The sequence below is a fragment of the Corvus brachyrhynchos genome, unplaced genomic scaffold (assembly GCF_000691975.1).
Source record: "Corvus brachyrhynchos isolate BGI_N302 unplaced genomic scaffold, ASM69197v1 scaffold44, whole genome shotgun sequence".
NCBI classification, from domain to species: domain Eukaryota; kingdom Metazoa; phylum Chordata; class Aves; order Passeriformes; family Corvidae; genus Corvus; species Corvus brachyrhynchos.
In genome coordinates this window covers 5,952,869-5,971,991 of record NW_008238359.1, presented here as the reverse complement: position 1 = coordinate 5,971,991, position 19,123 = coordinate 5,952,869, and the positions used below count along the sequence as shown (strand labels likewise).

The following is a 19,123-nucleotide window of genomic DNA, read 5'->3' as shown; positions in this document are numbered from 1 at the left end:
TATTTCAATTGACTGGTCTTTGTCCACTTGCTTGCACTTGTTCTCTATATCAGCACTTCCAGCACCTCTTTAAGGTGTTTCTACTGCATTCATCAGGACAATATGTAGAAACTTACTTTCTGTACCTTTACCTGTCTTTTTTTTCCTCCTCCATGCCTTCTTCCAGGCATCTGTCACAATCCTGATGTTGCCATACCCTTTCTCAATAGGTATCACAAGCATTTATCTAGAAATAGTCTCAGGCTCAGTGTGTGGTTTCATGGTGTACTCAAATAATGATGCTGGAGTCAGGAAACAGTCAGAAGGAGCAAGGCATGGAGAAAAGCAGAGGTGAGGTAAACAACTGATGACTTTCAACTGTTCTTCCAAAAGGCAGTCTGTGCTGCACCAAGCTGTTTGCCTCCATGTAAATCATATCTTAGGGTTAAAGCATGCCATGGACCTTGCTCTTTAGAAGTAGGTGGCATAGGAACCCAGGAAACTATCTGTTAAAATGCAATCTCAGTACCTGCTGGTCCCTTTACCCTGAAGTGTCTCAGAACAGAGGCTGCCTTCAAGCTATAGTTAAGTTAAAATTTCACTGCATGAACGAACATGTGGCTCAGAGAAAGCAGCCACTGAGACACAGGAGAGTCCCTGTTAGCTGTTGCTTTCATGGAACTCTCTGACTCAGAGTTCAGATTCCATCTGGTAGGAGTTGGTGGCCTGGGCAAATGCACGTAGGTTTACACCAAGAGACTAATCATAGGCCTGTTTTACAATGAGTTCTAGTCTTTGGAAGAAGGGGAGCAGTCACTTTTAAAGTAATCTTTTTTCTTCAAAGAGATTAAAAAGATATTTTCTTAATTTGTATCTAACATAGGAAAATCTTCAGGGGTGTAAATAAGGCAGTCAGCTTCTGCCATCTTACCAAGTAAAAAAACAAACCCTTTGTATGTGAATTGAACGTATTGAATGAGAATTTTCTACAGTATGGTTTTTTTTAGAGATGTTAAAGTGATCCAGATAATATGATTTATCAGTTTCTGAGGCATATTCCTGATGAGTGTACTCTGTCAAGTCTAGCTGAAACTCTGATAAAGAATGGAGTTTCCTCTGGTTCCTGTAGATAACTATAGTGCTTCTTGCATGAGAGTGAATTTTGGTTTTAGTTATTTTGTATTATTCACCACTGATCTATATATTCATCCTTATTCCATTTTCCAGTAATACATTATGCAATAGAACATCTGGCATTTGGTATTTGTTCTCCCATCCCTTCCCTGCGGGTAAAGGTGAGCACACTGCAGCATGCTCCAGTGGGAGCTGGGACTGAGTATGTTCAGGTTTTTGGGTTATTTTTATTTTTTTATATATGTTAATAATCCCATGGATTTGCATGATTCTGTTTGTGCTTCTTTTTGTTTCACTCTGTGGGATAATACCAGTTTAACGCTTCTGCCTTTGGACGTTTGTGGCGTTCAGGCCTCGTTCAGTCAATGAGAGAAGAGCAGCATCTGCAACCAGCAAACAGGGCTGGCTGTGGCTGCTGGGGCTCCTCAGACCATGTCCAAGGCCCCCCTCTGCCACAGCTTTCTACAAGGTGGTGGGTGAACCACTGTTCATGACAGCATCCTTCTCCCACACGCTGCTTTATACCCCATAAGCTTTCAGAGGACCACACCACACTTAATTGCTAGAAATATTGCTAGAAATAGGTCTCCAGAAGGTAAACTCTTGTTCCTATCAAAGACAGCAGTAACCTTCCAATTGATTTCAGTGGTGCTTAAGTTTTAGACAGAGATACAGCTTTTAGCTTTTTCACTTTTTGGTTTTTCGCAGTCTTGAATTATCACCATCCTACTGGTAATTCCTATCTCAGGCATTTGAGTTAGGTTATCCTCAGAGCAGGGCAGCAGCAAGGTGTTTTGATAGCTGAGGTTCACTCTTTTAAGCTTCTTGGGACTCTCTTCCCTTCTCTTGTCAGCAGCTGCATCTTTCAGTTACCACTCCTGATATCAGCATTTCTTCTCAGCGCTCTTCCCCTCTCTGTGTAGAGATCCATTATGAGGTTGTGGCTCTGCTTTAGGGAATTACTCCCATGTGAGTTTTGTGTCAGTCTCAGAGAAATCCTCTGGCTTTCCCAGATGACATGCACATAGCTGACACACTCAAGAGCAAAGCAAGCTCAGTGCAAGCAGAGTTCACAGAGGCAAGGCCACGTTACTTACACTGCCAGATAAAAACTGGAGTTTTTATCTCCATATAGGGGAGATTAGAACCTGTCCCAGTGACAAAGTAATCCAGGAAAGAAGGTGGAAAGGACAGAATAGCACATGCCCACTTCTCAAACAATTTTGCAGAGTAAACAAAAATATCTTCTTCCATCTTGATTGTTTCTTGTCATTGGCCTTTTTACACCTATAAAAAGAGGTGTGATCTTGCTGTATCTCTGCCAGGATTGCAGGCAGCACCAGCCGTCACTGAGAGTTGTTCTTCTGGATATAGCCTGTCAAAATGGAAGGAATGAGTCAGTGTTGTGCAGAGCAAGAACAACACAATTAACGCCTATTTCATGTGTGTTCCTGTCTCTTTTTGCTGCAGATGAAGGACTTGTATTGTTGGGGTTTTCAGCACTACGGTTCCTGGGTGTCCTACCTGTGCAGTAGTACTGATGTGATCCATACACACATATCCTGAGGTGCAGACTTGCCCTGTGGGAAAGTTAGGAAATTCTCCTTGTGGGCACCTCTTCAAAGGCTGCTTCCCAGCCCCAGCTTTGGAAGACGACTAAAACTGGTTGTGGGAGAGAGCCCGTGACAGCCTCCTGCTGCTGTCCCAGGTTTGTTTTTAGAAGGCGAACATTGGTGTCCTGCCAAGCTGGATACCTGGTGGTGGGAACGCAGATGTGAGCGTGCCCGGGGGGGGATGCTTATGCACTACAGGCTGTTTCCTATAGGTGGAGTGAGTTGTTTAACGCTCTGTGGTAGTTCTTCACATTTGCAGGGTTATTTGGTAGGTACAGCATCACTCAGGGCAATCTGACAAATTCATTTCAAAACAAGTTTTTGACATATAATAAGAAGGAAAAAAATGGTCTCCAGCATTCAGAGAATGGAAGGAAAATTTCCTGTTGAAGGAAGTTCTGAAGACAGTGGGATTGCTACAGGATTAATTAATAGAGGTTTAAAACAGTGTTTCAGCTGTTTCTAATCACTCATCCTCTCTCTCCAGTATCCCAGGGACTCAGGATAGGCAGACTCTGTGGTGTCAGCCTTGTTTGTTATTTGGAGGGAAAAAAAATCCTAGCCTTTCAGGCTTTCAGCACTCTAAGAATCCTCCCTTCCTTCAAAGCTTGTCTCAAAACCCACTCACTGGCAAAGCCATTGCTCCCACCCTCTGTTAGCATCCAGAATCTCTCACATGACAAGAACATTCTCTTCCTGATGCTGAAGAGTCCCTGTTATTGTATGTTGCAGATTAAATGTCTTGTGCTTAGGCCCACAAACATATTGTTGAGGGGTTAATTGGGATGTGGGTTCACAGAGCATCCGGTAACTGCTGGAGCATCCCGGTAACTGCTGGAGCATACTCCATGCTAACTGTGGTCTGATCCAGGGAGTTTGTTCCTGGCGCCTGGGGATGAAGCGTGCAAAGGGCTGTTTCCACAAAATAGCTGAGGTTTTGTAGGTTCACGGCTAGTGAACCTTCCAGTCAGATGTTGCTGTGACCATGTCCTGTTATTGTGCTCCCCAGGATAAATCTCAAATATTCAAGTAGGACTTTTATCAGACAAAGAAAATAATAGGTAAACCTACCCAAAGGCATCTAATGTTCTGGAATTAGCCTTAAAAAGGAATAGTTTTTAAACAAGACTGTGTTTTGAAACTAAGTTTTGACACAGAGAAATTACTCCTATGTAACTATTCTGGGTCTGGACATAAAATACCAGATCTGGCTTGGTTCTTCCAGGCCATTGAGTGTCTACACAAGCATCCTTCCCATACAGAATCATACAATGTTTTTGGGCCGGTTAAAGATCATCTAGCTCCAACCTCCCTGCCGTGGTGTTAAGATCCAGCTAGTGAGAGATGCCTCTGCCTGAATTAAGGTGCAAATAAGACCAAATGGGGAAGTCAATAATACAATTTTATTTAACAATAGATGTGAGGTAGAGAAAGAGAAAGAAATAGAAGAGAGAGAAGAAAGAGAGAGAGAGAGAGAGGGATCAAGCAGCAGATAGTCTCAACCCATGGATCCAGCATCATCCTGTCCTGTTCATCCTTCTTCATCCTGAATTTCTTAGTGATGGGGGTCCCGAGGTGATTCAAAGCTTTTCACTATTTATACACCTTTGCAAACAAAGGAATTACTGCTCATAGGTTACACAGTTCTCTTATTCTATTGGTTAAATTATTCCCTCACTTCTAATGCTAATTAGTCCACATGCTTTGTCTTTCTCTTCTTTTTAGCTTAGTGTGTTTCTTGGGTTGCTGCTCTGTGAGTTGGGGGTCATAATTTCCCCCTGCCAGAACTACCTTTTACTCCATCCAAGCTGATTTCAGCTGAGTTGGCTTTCCTTGTGGCCCATAAATTCTGCATTCTTTGTGTCCATTATCAGTGATACATTCTTCTCCCCCAGCTTTGCTAACCTTCCCCTAGGTCTGAGATAATACCCAAGACAATAGTACTACCTTTATCTTACATCGAGTTCCTGCTGTGGTGGCTTAACTTGCAGTCCAAGTTCCAGGTCTATTCAGGGGGCTTTGGTGGTTGTTGGTGGTCACAGATGCCATCTGTCCCATAACTTGGGGTGATCTTTGTTTGACCAGTGATAGATATACAAGCAGTTACTTCTTCATACAGATTGCCACAGTGAGAATTTTTGTCTGGATGTGTTACCCAGGATGTGCTAACCAGATATCACCTGTGCTTGGACTGGAGTTAGTGCCATCCCGTCACTCCCTTCTGTGCTTATCTCATGACAAAGTCCTTCTGTGGCCTTAACAGTGTTTGAAACAGGCTACTGTGCTCTGTAAGTCTTTACACATGGGCAGGGACACCTTCACTTAACCAGGTTGCTCAAAATCCCATCCAGCCTGGCCTTGAACACTTTTAGGGGTGGGGCATCCACAACTTCTCTGGGCAACCTGTGCCAGTGCCTCACCACCCTCACAGTAAAGAATTTCCTCCCGAAATCTGACCTAAACTTGCCCTTGTTCAGCTTAAAACCATTCCCCCTTGTCCTATCACTATGTGCCCTTTATAAAGTTCCTCTAAAGCTTTCTTGTGGTGTCTTTTCTGAGGTGTGGTTCATGGCGAGGTAAACAAAGGTTCATGGGCAGGTAAAGGCCAATATTTATTGTCATGAGAAAAGAGCAGCTGAAAGGGCTATTAAACCAAATCATAATAAACTATTAGATTTTTTATTAATCTTGCCTGCTATTTTCTGTATACAGGTTTTGCTGATGATCCTCAGACTGAGCCAAAATACGTATCGTGAATTATTCTGACCTTGCTCAGAAGAGCTTTATATGTTAGCATGCATGCCTGTTAAAAACTCTCTCTCATAACCCCTATTTGAACATTGTTATATTCATTTGTCACATTGTAAAGATATGTAAAGTCATTCACCTCGGGGGATTAAAGGCAGCACTGTTTAATGACAAGGACTGAATATGCTGCCCTTGATCACAGTGGGCCATGCCCTAAGCAAACTGTTAAGTGGATTTTATACCACCAACAATGGCCCTAGATTAATCAAAAAAGAAAAATTAAGAAAAGCTGCAACATAACCAGCTTCCACACAAATGAAACTCTAAGCCCCATCTGCATCTGTACCTTCTGTAGGATGTAGGACAATCCCTACATCAGTCCCTTTGCTGCCACCATGCTTGGTGCTATCCATCAGTTTAGAGTCACCTCTTGTTACTGCATGCACCTTCCCCAACTTCTTCAGTGCCACAAGGATTATTTCTATCTACTGCACTTGCAATCAGAAGACCTATGGCACTCAGCATTGTAACAGTTTGGCAGAAAAAGGGTTATACCTGAGAACCTATTGAAAGATGGCTTTGCTCTTAGGGCACTATGATGGACAGGTGAAACTCCTCTGCTTTGACACACACTTCCCATGTGATCCTAAAAAAACCCTGTTCAGTTAGGGTGCAGGTCCTCTTCTGAAAAATAGGAATCACAGGAGACTGGAGCAAGAACTACGTGTCAGAAGATGGGAAACATTTTGACATCATAGTTACAGAGCGCTCCCCTGAAGGAACACACAGTTAATGCAAACAGAGACATTTTGTGCCTTGAGTTGTTCAGTTACAAGCCCTGGAACAAGATACTGTGAGAAATAGAGCCAAGTTCAATGTATATTTGATGTGTCACTGCTGTTTTGTTTGGCAGCTGCTCTGGTGATCAATATACTGTGGAGCAGGACTGTCACTCCCTTTTAAGAGTCATTAGGATAATGCATGACTCTGCAGTCCTCCCAGCACATCGTGTGCTGCATAGCTTATTAGCAATCACACAAGTACCTTACTCTTGCCTCTCCAGAATTAAAGCTGAAATCCATTTTCTCCTGATAAAGGTCAGGGAACCAGTTTATAAGCAGACTTTGGTATTACAGTCTCAATGGGATTTGAACGGGCTGGACCAGACGATCCTTGAGGTCCCTGCCAACCTGGCATTTCATGGTTAAAACAAAGTTTAAATTTATTTGTTTGGAGGGAAACTTACTGATATACTGATAATTTTTGTTCTTAGTTATGCCATTAAGTGTAAAACATGGGTAATTAATCTCTGCATTGCAGATTGGAGTGTGAGAGAAGGAGATATAGTGGTCCTTGACTACTGAAATTTGAGCAATTGTTGTAATTGGTGGGAAAAACATGTTCAGAAAGAGAAATAGAGTCAACAGGACTCATGAGGACTTACCTCCTCCCTCCATGCTTCTCTCTGCAGTACCTCAAATGGAGCCTACTAGAATTTTCTTTCCTGGACTCTTGTTTCTCAGCTAAGGTAATGGCATTGTCTTGTTCCAAAATAGGATATCAGGTCAAACTGAATGTCACAAACCAAGTAGGATATCAGAGCACCACTGTCCACATTAATTTTGTGAATTCTGTGACTCAGGAGATTATTAGGTCCTCAATAGCCCAGCTCCAGCTCCAGTTCCTCCAGTTTGTCGGCCAGCTTTTCCGATGCCTGCCACTACTTTTTATGCCAAGCTTTTCCAGCTTGCAGCTGGGCAGATGGTCAGGAGAGGCATCTCATCTCCCTTTCATTGATTTTATGCCTCCTTCATATACTTCACTCTTTTGTAACTACTTGACTTGAAACTACTTGTTTCAGCATTCAACAGAGCTGTGTAATCCTGTGGGCTCCTATAAAATTTCTTTTCTTCCCTCCCTTCCTCCTGATTGCATGATACAACCACTTTCTGCAATCTTCCATAAGTTAGGAAACAAGGTTGTAAAGGATAAGGGTAATTTCTGACTTGGTTCTTTATAGGTCATTCCCATATTACACAGAGCACCCACAGGCTTGGGCTGGGTGTCACATCCTGCAGGGTATGGTTGGGCAATCTTCTTTGCCACACTGCAAAACATCTTAGCAGCTGTTCTACCTAAGCAAAATGAGCAAGAAAAAAAAAAAGATAAAAGACTTTTAGAGTTGCTTCTTGTGCTGTAAGAATAAGATTTTCACATATAATTTGGCTGTATTGTATTGTGAACTTACAAGTTCTCATGGAGAAGATCAGCTCCAAAAACTGGGGTGAGACATCCTTAAGCAAGTCCTAAATGCTGCAGCGAGTGCTGAAATCAGCGGGAGACACTTGGGCATTGTAGATCCCACTGCAATTTTAGCAGAACATCATACGGAGACGTGCATCCAATCTGCCTAATGGAAGCAATCGAGTGGTACCCTGAATTGTATCCAGATAAGAAGTAATCTTTTAAAAGTCAGAACCTCAGAACCCCCATGGTCTGTATGGTCAATGGAAAGAGGGAAATGCCATTGGAAATTTTCAGTGCCTTTGGAAATGGGCACCCAGCCTGTAATGACAAGAACTGTTACAGTCAGTTTTGGAAATTTAGAGTGTAAATTAGTTGCCTAAATTACCTAGACTTAACCCCATCCAGACTCTCAATGATCATGAGACCAAGGGCCAATTCTGCCCCAGATAAGTGTAATTTACAGTTCCTCTTCCCATCTGCATTATCAGTTGCAGGCTCTGCTGCAGTGCACATGTCGTGTGCTGTTAATAGTTGATGCTTGACACCCATAGACAACTTCAGATCAACAGCAGGTGACTTCCTTGTTTCATCAACAAAGTCTTACAATCATTCATGAGGATTATACATACAAGATATTTTTTACACTCTATTATTTATTATTATCTTATATCCTAAACCTGCATCTAGCCATGGAGAAAAAATTTAATGAATGTTTAAAATTTCTTCTCAGTATGAAAAGAAAAAAGGCTGGTTTTAAGTAGAACATCGAAACAGTGATGGGTTCAAGTGATAATCAGAATTAATGTACAAATATCTGGGTTTCTGATACTCTGTCATATCACCATGCAAAAAGTCACCAGGGTGTCTCACCCTGAATGCCTCAGTTTCTCTTGGGAAAAAAAAGCCTGTATTTCTCATGCTATTGTGAATCTTAATTGACTAACATTTTCAAAGCACTTTGTGCTGTTCAGATGAAAGACTTTTCTAAATGCAAAGTATTATTACATGGTAAGTTCATGACTGGAGCAAATTTTTAAAACAAACCATATGAAAAGCAGAATTAAGAGTGGAAATGCTGATCCAGCCATTAATTGCTTCACATCAGAGAGTGGGCAGAGGGTCTCCTTTTATGTTGTTTATTTCAAACAAACAACTCTGGGAATCTCCTGTGGAAATGAAATGCAAAAACCAAAGCTGTTTCATGGGTATTTTTGGTTTATCTCCACATGAATCTTAAATTCATCATGTGGAGAGAATGTGGAACACTTTTTTTTCCCCCCGTATACGCTGACTTTCCCACAATGAATAATATCCATTTTCTTGCACAGTTTGTCTTCTTGCTCACCCTCGGGTAACAAAATAACCCAGAATGCAGGAACACCCTGTCCCTGAACCCTGTTGAATACTGACTAAATAAATAAATAAATAAAAGGAAAAGAGGGATGATTTGGAGGGTTCCCAGGGATGACTCGGAGGGTTCCCAGGCAAACCTGCTCTATTTAACATCACATACACAGTGACCACCGACACATGAACCCCGGAGCTCCTAATTCCTGAGCCATTGCTCAGCAGTGAGTAATAAACCCTTGCTCAGTGACTCACACAGGCTCTGAAATACAGCCAAGTGTCAATAAGCATCCAGGTTTTAGAGAATGTGAGTGGGAAGGGGGAGATCTCTTGTATCTGCCTGTGCTGGAACGGGGGAGAAGCCTGGCAGGCTGCAAGGGTACGTCTGCACTTTAGTTATGGCTGTTGGTACACAGACTCTCATACCAGAGGCTCCAGCACATTTAGTACTCCAAAGGAATTTTGCTTCTGTATTTCATCTTCTCTTCCACCCTCCTTCCTGCACACACGTAGAGCTTCTTTTTCAGATTTAATCCTTCAGTTATCAAGATGTCACTGTTACATATACAGCACCTAATCAGGAGTTAGCTGATGGTAGACACCCTTCTCTTGCCGCAGGAAAAGCTTAGCTTTTCCCAGGGAATACTGATGTGAATACACAGTAAGGGAGGCAGCCAGCTTCAGGGAGAGGAAAATAATTGTTGCTGCAACTCAGTTTATAAACTGTAGTGAACAAGGCACATAAACTGGGCTCATCACTGGTGGTCTCTAAGGGTCAATCCTAATTTGTTTTGCCTGTTTAAATATTAGACAGCAGCTTGAAGATACACCTCCATTCTTTAGGATGAGAGGAGACAGGCACTTCCCAGCCGGTGATTCACAGCCCCTTAGATGCTTATCTTAGGATGGGAGAAAGTGGCCTCTGGTGATATCTTTCTCTGTTTGCTCAAGATTAGACTCTGCTCACCTGTCTTAGACTATCTCTCCTGTTTTCAGCAGTTAAGCAACATCTAATGTCTTACGAGCATTTTATGCAATTTTGGGCTTCAAAGGTCCTTCATTCATGTTGTTGTGTCATAAAATTTTTTATTACACTGCATTGGCAATTTGACACTTGTGCAAGTGATAGTTTGTCTTGTGATAAAAAGATGATATCAATTTCCTCTTTATTATTCTGGTGGTTCAGTTTTGAGGATCTGTCCCACTAACCCTCAGCTGCTCACTGCACTGAACTCTTACATAGTCTGCCGTAGTGACAAAAGAGAGGGTTCTTAGGAGTTGTCCATGTTGACATTCACAGCTCCATTTCAGTGAAATATCCACTACTGCATACTGTCCACCCACATACTGCTGCTAGGTGCATGATACATCCTGTGGAAATGCTTGGATTTTAGCAGGTCTTCAGATTTTAGAGATTATCTATAATTTGTGTGTGCACTTTGAACTTGGAATGTCTCTACCTTTCTCCCCTCCTGTTCTTTCATTGCTGTCTGTAGTGACATTGGGAAACAGACGTAGAGTTTTACATTGATCTTGATAGGAGTTTTGGACATGAAGTTATTTTGCTATCAAATTGCCTTTTGTGATTCCTGGTAAGTGTCTCCTCACTTATAAATGGCTCATTGCAGTCTTTGCTGCTTGCAGATTTCTCTGTATCAGTGATGGATTGTCTCCACTCAGCCCTAGAGAATGAGCTTATTCATCAGTGTTGCACATGCCAATAGGGTTAGTGGAGTTAGTCTGAGCTCCCTAGGGATGGGCCTGTGGCTTGCTATATCCTTACCTCTTAATTTAGAAGTAACACAAATTAGTTCTTCATTTAGGATTCATTATGGCATAGATTATGCTCACCATTACAATGATCTATGTTTTCCCCTTGTATTATATGGCAATTCATAAAGCATTGACTTTCACGTGTGGCATTTTCCATGCATTAAAAAGCTTTTTGAAGCCTCCTAGACTTCTGCATGGATCCAGTAGCCTGTACAGATGTGCTGGCAGAATTTGCACATTACAGCTACAAGTAGAGACTCTTACTTTGCCTACTAATTCGTTCATCCCCTTTGCAATGTCAAAATTCTCCACTGTGACCTAAAGAATGTCTATTTGCAAAAGAAAACCCAACCCAAATGCATTTCTGCCTGGTTCAATGTTATAATTGCTGTCTTCTCCCTCCACTTCAAAAAAAAAAAAACAAAAAACAAAAACAAAACAAATCCAAAACAACACGCCTCTCTGACACATAGGGCTGGCAACTTGTGCTGCAGAAGTTCACAACATTAGCAGAGCCAGCTGCTGTCCCCCTCCTTTGCCAGAAATTGATTTCTCAGAGCAGTCAGCAGAAGCACATGTCTGCCCAGCTCCCAGCAGCTTCAGTGCAAAGCTGGGCTTCAGCTGGATCTTGGAGGGCCACTATTTTTAATGATGGGCAGCAGCTTTAATTAGAAAATGAATACACTGATTAAAATTCCTTTCTACAGCTGTCTCGTGCATGCAGGTTCCATGAAATAAAGTGTATTACCCAAACTGTCATATCTTCTCAGCAGAGTATCTGAGAGATTTTTCTCAGTGAACCATCTAGATTAGTTGACTTTTAGCAGTGCAAGTTTTTCTGTACTTTAATTAAATGGCCTTTTAAATTGTTCATTTCCTACTTTCTGGGTTTTTTTTGTCTCTGCAACTACAAGGACTCGGGAGAAATGCTGTTGGTTTAGAATGAAGAGATAAGTTCAGGGATAAAAGGCCGCTAAGCTTCTGCTAATGTTGAAATAAGAGAAATGTCAAAAAAAGCTATGTTGATTTATATCAGTGAAAAATATAGGCCCATTCACTTCAAAAATGTTAACCCTGATTTATTTTAAGATGCATAAGAGACTCAAAGTCTCCTAAATATCAGACCTGAAGGCTTTTTTGGAAGATTGTTTTGGAGGTTAGAGAATTAATTGAAGACTTGATGAACAGACACAAATTTTGAAAACCTTTGTATTGCCAAGAAAGAGCACTTAATGAGAAAACCAACAAACATTTATGATTTTCTTATGTAAATAACATGGTTTTATGTCATGTGATTTAGAAGCCTGTCACTTTTTAAAAAAATATTATTTTATAATTGCATAGGACTCTGCAAAACTGACTTTACACACATTTTTTTAAATGGCAGCAAGACTGAGAGCTCTGCTCCAGGTAGGAGAGCATGCCAGCAGCTGAGTACATCTGTACCTGCTCTGCAGCTGACCTTTCAAGCTTATTCTCACTTTCAGCTGTTTACTTTGCTTATCAGTCCTGTATTTCATCAATAGAGCTCTGAAGAGCTCTGTCATGCGTAACTGGATGCACAGCAAAGGTCAGTGAGAGGCTGCTGCCCTCTGTGAACTGGTTATCGCTCAGAAATTTTGTGCTGGTGTCTTCCTTCTCCCAAAGAGTTTAAAGGAGGCACGCTTTCAGGTACAGCACTAATGAGATGATTTCACCAGCAGGCCGTGGTTGCAGTTTCACTTGATAGCACCTGATTGTTAATGGCAGAGCTAATACAATTATACAGAGGCCAGTCAAGTTAAAGCAGATTTCTAAGAGGATCTTGTACCACACCATCCCCAGTTTCTCTAAGAGCCTGAGAAATCTTCAACAGATTAATTCTTCCAGTCTTTATGCTTACTACAGTTCTTATTGAAGACTTGCCCACTGAAGAAGATATCCTTTGGGATAGGGATGAGTATAAAAAACATTATATAAATATAGCACTTGGAGAGGGCTCCACCTAACATTAGTAAGCCTTGTCTTCTAGGAATGAGGTTAAAAAAATGAAGGGATGACAACTGTCTGGTTGTAGAAGATGTGTGAAGAAATGCTTTGTATGTAGGCATGCTGGTTTCGTCACAATATTTTTTTTTATGATATCCAGGTTTACCTGGCTATGAAGTAATTTTCAGTATATTCACTTATGCACACCCTGCTATTATTTCCTCATTTTGCAATGTTCAAAAATAGCTATTTTTAAACCCAGCCTTTTCACACATACAATTAAAACATTTTAAAATCCCATTGTCAAAGACGCCAATTAATACACTTATGATGTAAAACTATCCTCTCTGATAAAGAACTTCTCACACTGTTTTGTCCTTTCATTATACAGACTCGTACTGCCCTAGAAGACTTAGGAATGTCAGAACATGACCTGAAATGAATTATAAAATGATAGAACAGTTTGAATAGGAAGGAATCTTTAAAAGCCATCTAGTAGCAACACCCCTGCAGTGATCAGGGACATCTTCAACTAGATCAGGCTGCTCAGAGCCACGTCCAAACAGACCTTGAATGTTTACAGGGATGGGGCATCCACCACTTCTCTCAGCAATCTGTTCTTGTGTTTTACCAGCCTCATCATAAAAAAATATTTCCTTTGTATTAGTATAAAACTACTGAATTGATCAAATACTAATTGCAACTCTGCACAATTTTAAAAGATTGTTCAGAAACGTTATGCTCACTTTTTTTGGTAGCAAACTGTTATTTAAAGCTTTTCTGACCAAACTGTGGTATGAAGATAAGTATTTTATTACTTTAAAGCCAGAGAGGACTGTTAAAAATTTGGTGGCCATGAATTGTTAAACTTGCTGCATATCAGCTTTACATGTTCATGTTCCCATACCATGACAAATGTCAGCTATTCAGAAACACCTTAACTGTCTGTGTGTTTGCCTCAGTCAGGCTGAAGGTAACACAGATCACTGTAGTGCCCTTTCACTTGTAGCTAACCCACCCCGAAGTGCCTTCACAGCAGCAGTGAGTGAGGATGCACATAGGCAGACCAGCTGACACAGTAATTTTACCTCTCAGTAACTTGTATAACAGCTCCTGTTCATGTGTCTGAGTCTTTGATCACCTCCTTGACTCCTTTTATATCACAAGATATTATTGGGACACTTTTTTTGTGGCTACAATATTGCTGCTAGCAAGAATTTCTCTTGCTTCTTTCCAGTCCCGTGAGATATTTTTCCCTCTCTCACGGAAGATATCAGCAGAGTTCTATAAACTATGAACACCTGCGACCTTGCAAAGCCTTGTTTATAGTACAGTAGAAAAATATTTTGACAATGGATGCTTTAGGATTTTAGCCAATCACCCCATGGGGTGGCTGATCCTTTGACCAGTTAGACCACAAGAAAAAAGTCTATAAAAGAGTTTGTAAAATAATTAAATAAATCAATCTTGCTGCACAATTCCTGCCTGCTGGATCTCTCCTCCCCTCCCTACCACTGCGGGATAGTGTAATTTTTTTTTTTTTTTTGGGTAAGCTGCAAAGTCTCACTCGGCATCATTTTAGTGAATCCATTCTGTTAATTCAATCTTTCAACTGCTCAAAGTTTTCTAGCAAAAATAATGGTCCAGGTCAGACTTGTGCCACATTACCAGTTGGAAGATCAGTTGTGCTCCTTCAAACAACAAACTGACTCAAACTGACTTAAAGAAAAGGATTATTCACCCCTTTTTTTGACTTCAGAACCTTCTGTTTAGATATGTACGATATTATTCAAAATAGTATTATGCTAGATGAAAAAATGTACTCTTGCACTGTATATGGAACTATTTTTAAATTTAAAATATGTCTAAAATCTATAGCTGGACTATAGCAGTATTTAAGTCCTATTGAAGCCAGCTGTAAAATCTATGCTACCTTCTATGGGAGGAAGCTTGAAGCCTATGCCTATGAAAAAATTATTTTTAAAATAAATCAACATTAAATGCTTGTATATCACTATTGAGATGTTTAATGAGTGCATTATTGTTGCTGTTCTGTCCATTTCTCTTCAAGACTTTGGACACTGAGGATCATGCTTGTGCACTACAGAGCTACTGCAGTGCTTAGGACATATGTAGTAAGATGGGAGTAAAACAACAACAACAAAACAGCATTTGAATTAGAGAGGAAGGGAGAATTTATTGACTGAAGTGTGTTTATCTCATTTTAAGAGGTGTAAGTATAAACCATCATCGTTATCCCTTAAAACTAGCTAAAGCCAGGAAAGAGGTCCAGAAGTCTGATTAAGGCCTTAATTGCATAACTGCAGATGTTTTTTGTCTGGATGACAGTGTAGAACAGTCTCTCACGGCTGAAGAATAACAACATGAGAGCATACGACAAGGAAGTAAACTGTGACAAAGGCAGCCTAGTGATAGAAGACAGAGTAAGCAAGGGAATGACAGCCAGGATGTATGGATGCTGTTCCCAGCTCCATCACTGTCTGAGTATGTGACCATGAACAAGAATCCTCTGCATGTCCCTCCATCTGTAATGCGTATGAAAAAATATGGAGTTAGCATAGTGGCATTAACTCTACTTATTTTTAACAAAAAACCCCTTTGAACTTCACTACATGGGACAGGCTGCAGGAATAAGGATTTTTAAGACCAGAGAGGATTGATCTCTCATTGCAGGGATCTGCTATTTTATGGAAGCATGCAATCATCTGTGGCATTCTATCTGTAACCTTGGGTCTTGTGTTTGTTAGAGGTGAACAGAAGGGTTCTGGGGCTGCTGCATCCTAAACAGACTTTTGTGAATCCTTGTGGATTAAACATCAAGTATATAATTGCTTGCACTTGGGGAAGGTCGGCACAATGATCCCTGGGGTGTCTTCAAATCCCAGCAGGACCAGGGCAGTGACTGTCCCCCTGTACTGGGCACTGGTGAGGCCACACCTCGAATCCTGTGTTCACTTTTGGGCCCCTCACTACCAGAAGGACACTGAGGTGATGGAGCGTGTCCAGAGAAGGGCAACGGAGCTGGGGAAGGGTCTGGAGCACAGGTCTGATGAGGAGCAGCTGCGGGAGCTGGGAGTGTTTAGCCTGAAGGAAAGGAGGCTCAGGGGGGACCTTCTCACTCTCTACACCTCCCTGAAAGGAGGGTGTAGTGATGTAGGGGTCAGTCTCTTCTACCAAGTAACAAGTGACATGAACAGAGGAAATGGCCTCAAGTTGCACCAGGGGAGGTTCAGATTAGAAACTAGGAAAAGTTTCTCTACTGAAAGGTGATCAAGCACTGGAACAGGCTGCCCAGGGAGGTGGTTCACTCATCATCCCTGTAGGTATTTGAAAGTCATATAGATGTAGTATGTAGGGACATGGTTTAGTGGTGGACTTGGCAGTGTTAGGATAAAACTGGACTCAATGATTTTAGGTCTTTTCGAATCTACATGACTCCGTGATTCTATCTGTGATCCAGTTGGCTCCAGAGTCTTCTACAGCACCTATAGTTTTTCTAGCCACTATTTTTGTACAGAGTGGTCCCAACTCAAACTCACAACTCCTGTTGTGTTAGGCTTCTCATGTCACAATGAATTTAAATTAACAGTCTGAATAGTATATAGTCTGTGCAAAATCTAATAAACCAGGGGATACATGGCTGCACAATGCCAGGAATTCTCAAGGTATCTGATTTGAAAATCACTACAATGAAAGTTTATAACTGCAGCTCAATTCATTTCGTGAGAGGAAAGATAATGCCGTAGAAGAATAGACACTATACAATTCTACTTTATATGTCAGAGATTCATTCTCTGGTAAGTTTAAAGAGTATTTCATTGGCATTCTCTTAGATGCCAAACTGTTAAATGCAAGGCCATGGCACAAAGAGGTTTCTTAAATTACTGGAGGTATAAATTGGGTCTTCTAGCAGGCTTTGTAATTTCAATTGCTTTTTGTAGCAACTCTCAAATCCCCAAGTGTATATGGAATCCCACTCCACAAAGCATTGCTTCCTTCCTGCTGCTGAAAGATAGCTTAAATAAAATCCTAAGACCTCAATGATGAATATAAGTGTTCATTTCATTGCTTTTATGGCTTCTTCTGTAATGTTCTTTCTAGTTTTTTAATCAAGGATTCGACTATCTCTTTTATCCAATTTGCATTCAAGAGAGGTTTGCACATTGGACAAAGTACATTCATGTGCATCTGACAGCAAGCACTCTGCAGCTTGGAGATAATGAATCTAAATCAGATTCAAGCTTTATTTTGCAGTGCCAGGTAAATTTTAGAGGCCCAGCATTTGTAATTTATTTCTCACAGAGATGAAAAAGTCGGTTTGATGGCTACTGTCAGCCAATAGGAGGTAAAAGATGAGATGGCCCCTGCAAGGCACTATTCAGTGGCTGCACAAAAGTAGGGAGACAATTTGTGGCTGCAGAGAAAAATTTATTTTTACACTTCAAAATATATAATACATCCCTGCTCTGAGAAGCACATCAGGTAGAATTTTAAAATTAAGGAAATGAAGTATGTGAAAGAGTCCACGCAGTAACAATAGCATATATACGTGAAGATATCTTCCTGCGGCAGTGTGTGCATGAGCTAAAAATGCTTCAAATCCTGTGCACTTGTTAAAAATAACTCTGTCCTATAACCTCAGCAGTCAATAATGGGAGATCATATTTGCAGCCATTTCTGCAGCCCATCTAGAAATGAGACACTACAGATAAAGCACTCCCTTTACTCCTCATCTTGCACTTTTTGCCAATCGATTGCAGAAGGGCTGTGTAGGAATCCCCACCTTTGCCGTTTGACCTGCTGTGTAGCCCGAGGCAAATGATTTCTCCACTCCCCTGCCTGCATTCCCGGGCTGCATCAGAAGCAGTGTGACCAGCAGTCAGGGGAGGTGATTCTCCCCCTTTACTCCACTCTCATGAGACCCCACCCAGAGCGCTGCATCCAGGTCTAGGCCCCCAACATAAGAAGGATGTGGACCTGTTGGAGCAAGTCCAGAGGAGGCCATGAAGACCTCAGAGTACCAACATGGTGGCTGGTGCTCCAACTGGCTGGTGGGATGAGGAAAGCTTTGACAAGCTGGCATGATATTGACGTGGCTTTTATGCAAACTGTTCCTCAGGAAATCAAAATCTCAAGATTTTTCCAGTTTATAGCTACACAAAAAAAAAGAGAAAGAATAGTGGTATATTTCTTCTTGCGTCTTCTATGCACTAACAATCACCCTGATCATAATCTGGCCTCAGTGATGCACATATTCCTTTTCTCCACTGTCTGGGTCTCCCCAGGAGTGTGTCTCCATTTATAACCAATTTTTCAGGGAAAGACCCAAAGACCAGACAAACTACCTCACTTACAAGAGTTTTTCCCCCCTCTCGTTTTAGTAGTTATTAAGTTGTCACAGTCCTCAAGTATGAGGTTTGAATATAGTAATTGCTTACAGCAGAAGTGTAAATATCCTGAGCACACCGAAAACAATGCATGAAGCCATGTACTCTTTAGGGAGAAATCAGAAGGTTGTGGAATTGAACTGCAACAGTGTATCCTATTCTATTGAGTGCTTAGAGGCAAGGCAAGGAAAAACAATCATTTCCATCTAGTCATCATCTTTTGCTCTGCAATCTATTTTTTTCTGCATGGATTGTATCATTTATCTACAAATATATTAAAGCATATTAAAAAATACACCTGCAGACAGCAACACTAATGAAAGGAGAAGCTGGAGAGCATCCCTCTAGCAAAACAGACCTGACCTTCATGATGGGGGTGCAGGTACAGGAGCAGTGATCTTTTGAAGATGAAATTGAACGTGAACCTTCTGCTCTTTTGTGGCAGTGATCAGGGCACTGGTTTTTTTTTAGAAGTGGTAGTGGTGATAGTAGTGGTGATGTTTTCACCATTTTAAAGGATAAAAGAGCTCATTTATTGAGAAGAAAAAAAAAAAGATGCGGGGACCTGCCTTCTTCAGTAAATACATAATTACAATATAAAGAAATATAGTTTATATATATTATATAACTACATACATTAGTATGTACATTATATGTATAATATACATTGTATATAAATTTCACATAGAGAATTCATGGATTATATGTGGCTTGAAATGCCTAACAAACTACAGCTATCCATACTCCTGGACTGAAAAGTTCTTCGAAGATGCTTCTTAAGCACTAACTCCTCCGAGCAGCTCTGCTCCCCTGCCCTGCTCCGTGTCCCGCTGGGGTCCCGTGTCCTTGTCCAGGGTCCCCAGGCGCTGCAGCGCCCACCCGCCGCGGGGCCGGGGGTGTTCTCCC

At 41.2% G+C, this 19,123-nt stretch overlaps 1 long non-coding RNA gene across 1 annotated transcript in view; it reads right to left on the bottom strand.

The window, feature by feature from the left end:
• Positions 1-6,650: 6,650 nt before the first annotated feature.
• Positions 6,651-19,123, bottom strand: part of LOC108447086 — a 13,266-nt gene continuing 793 nt past the window's right edge. Inside the window, exons 2-3 of the long non-coding RNA XR_001862482.1 lie at positions 7,723-8,039; positions 6,651-7,609 (exon numbers count right to left, since the gene is read on the bottom strand). This is a non-coding gene — a long non-coding RNA (uncharacterized LOC108447086). The remainder of the gene's footprint in view (positions 7,610-7,722; positions 8,040-19,123) is intronic.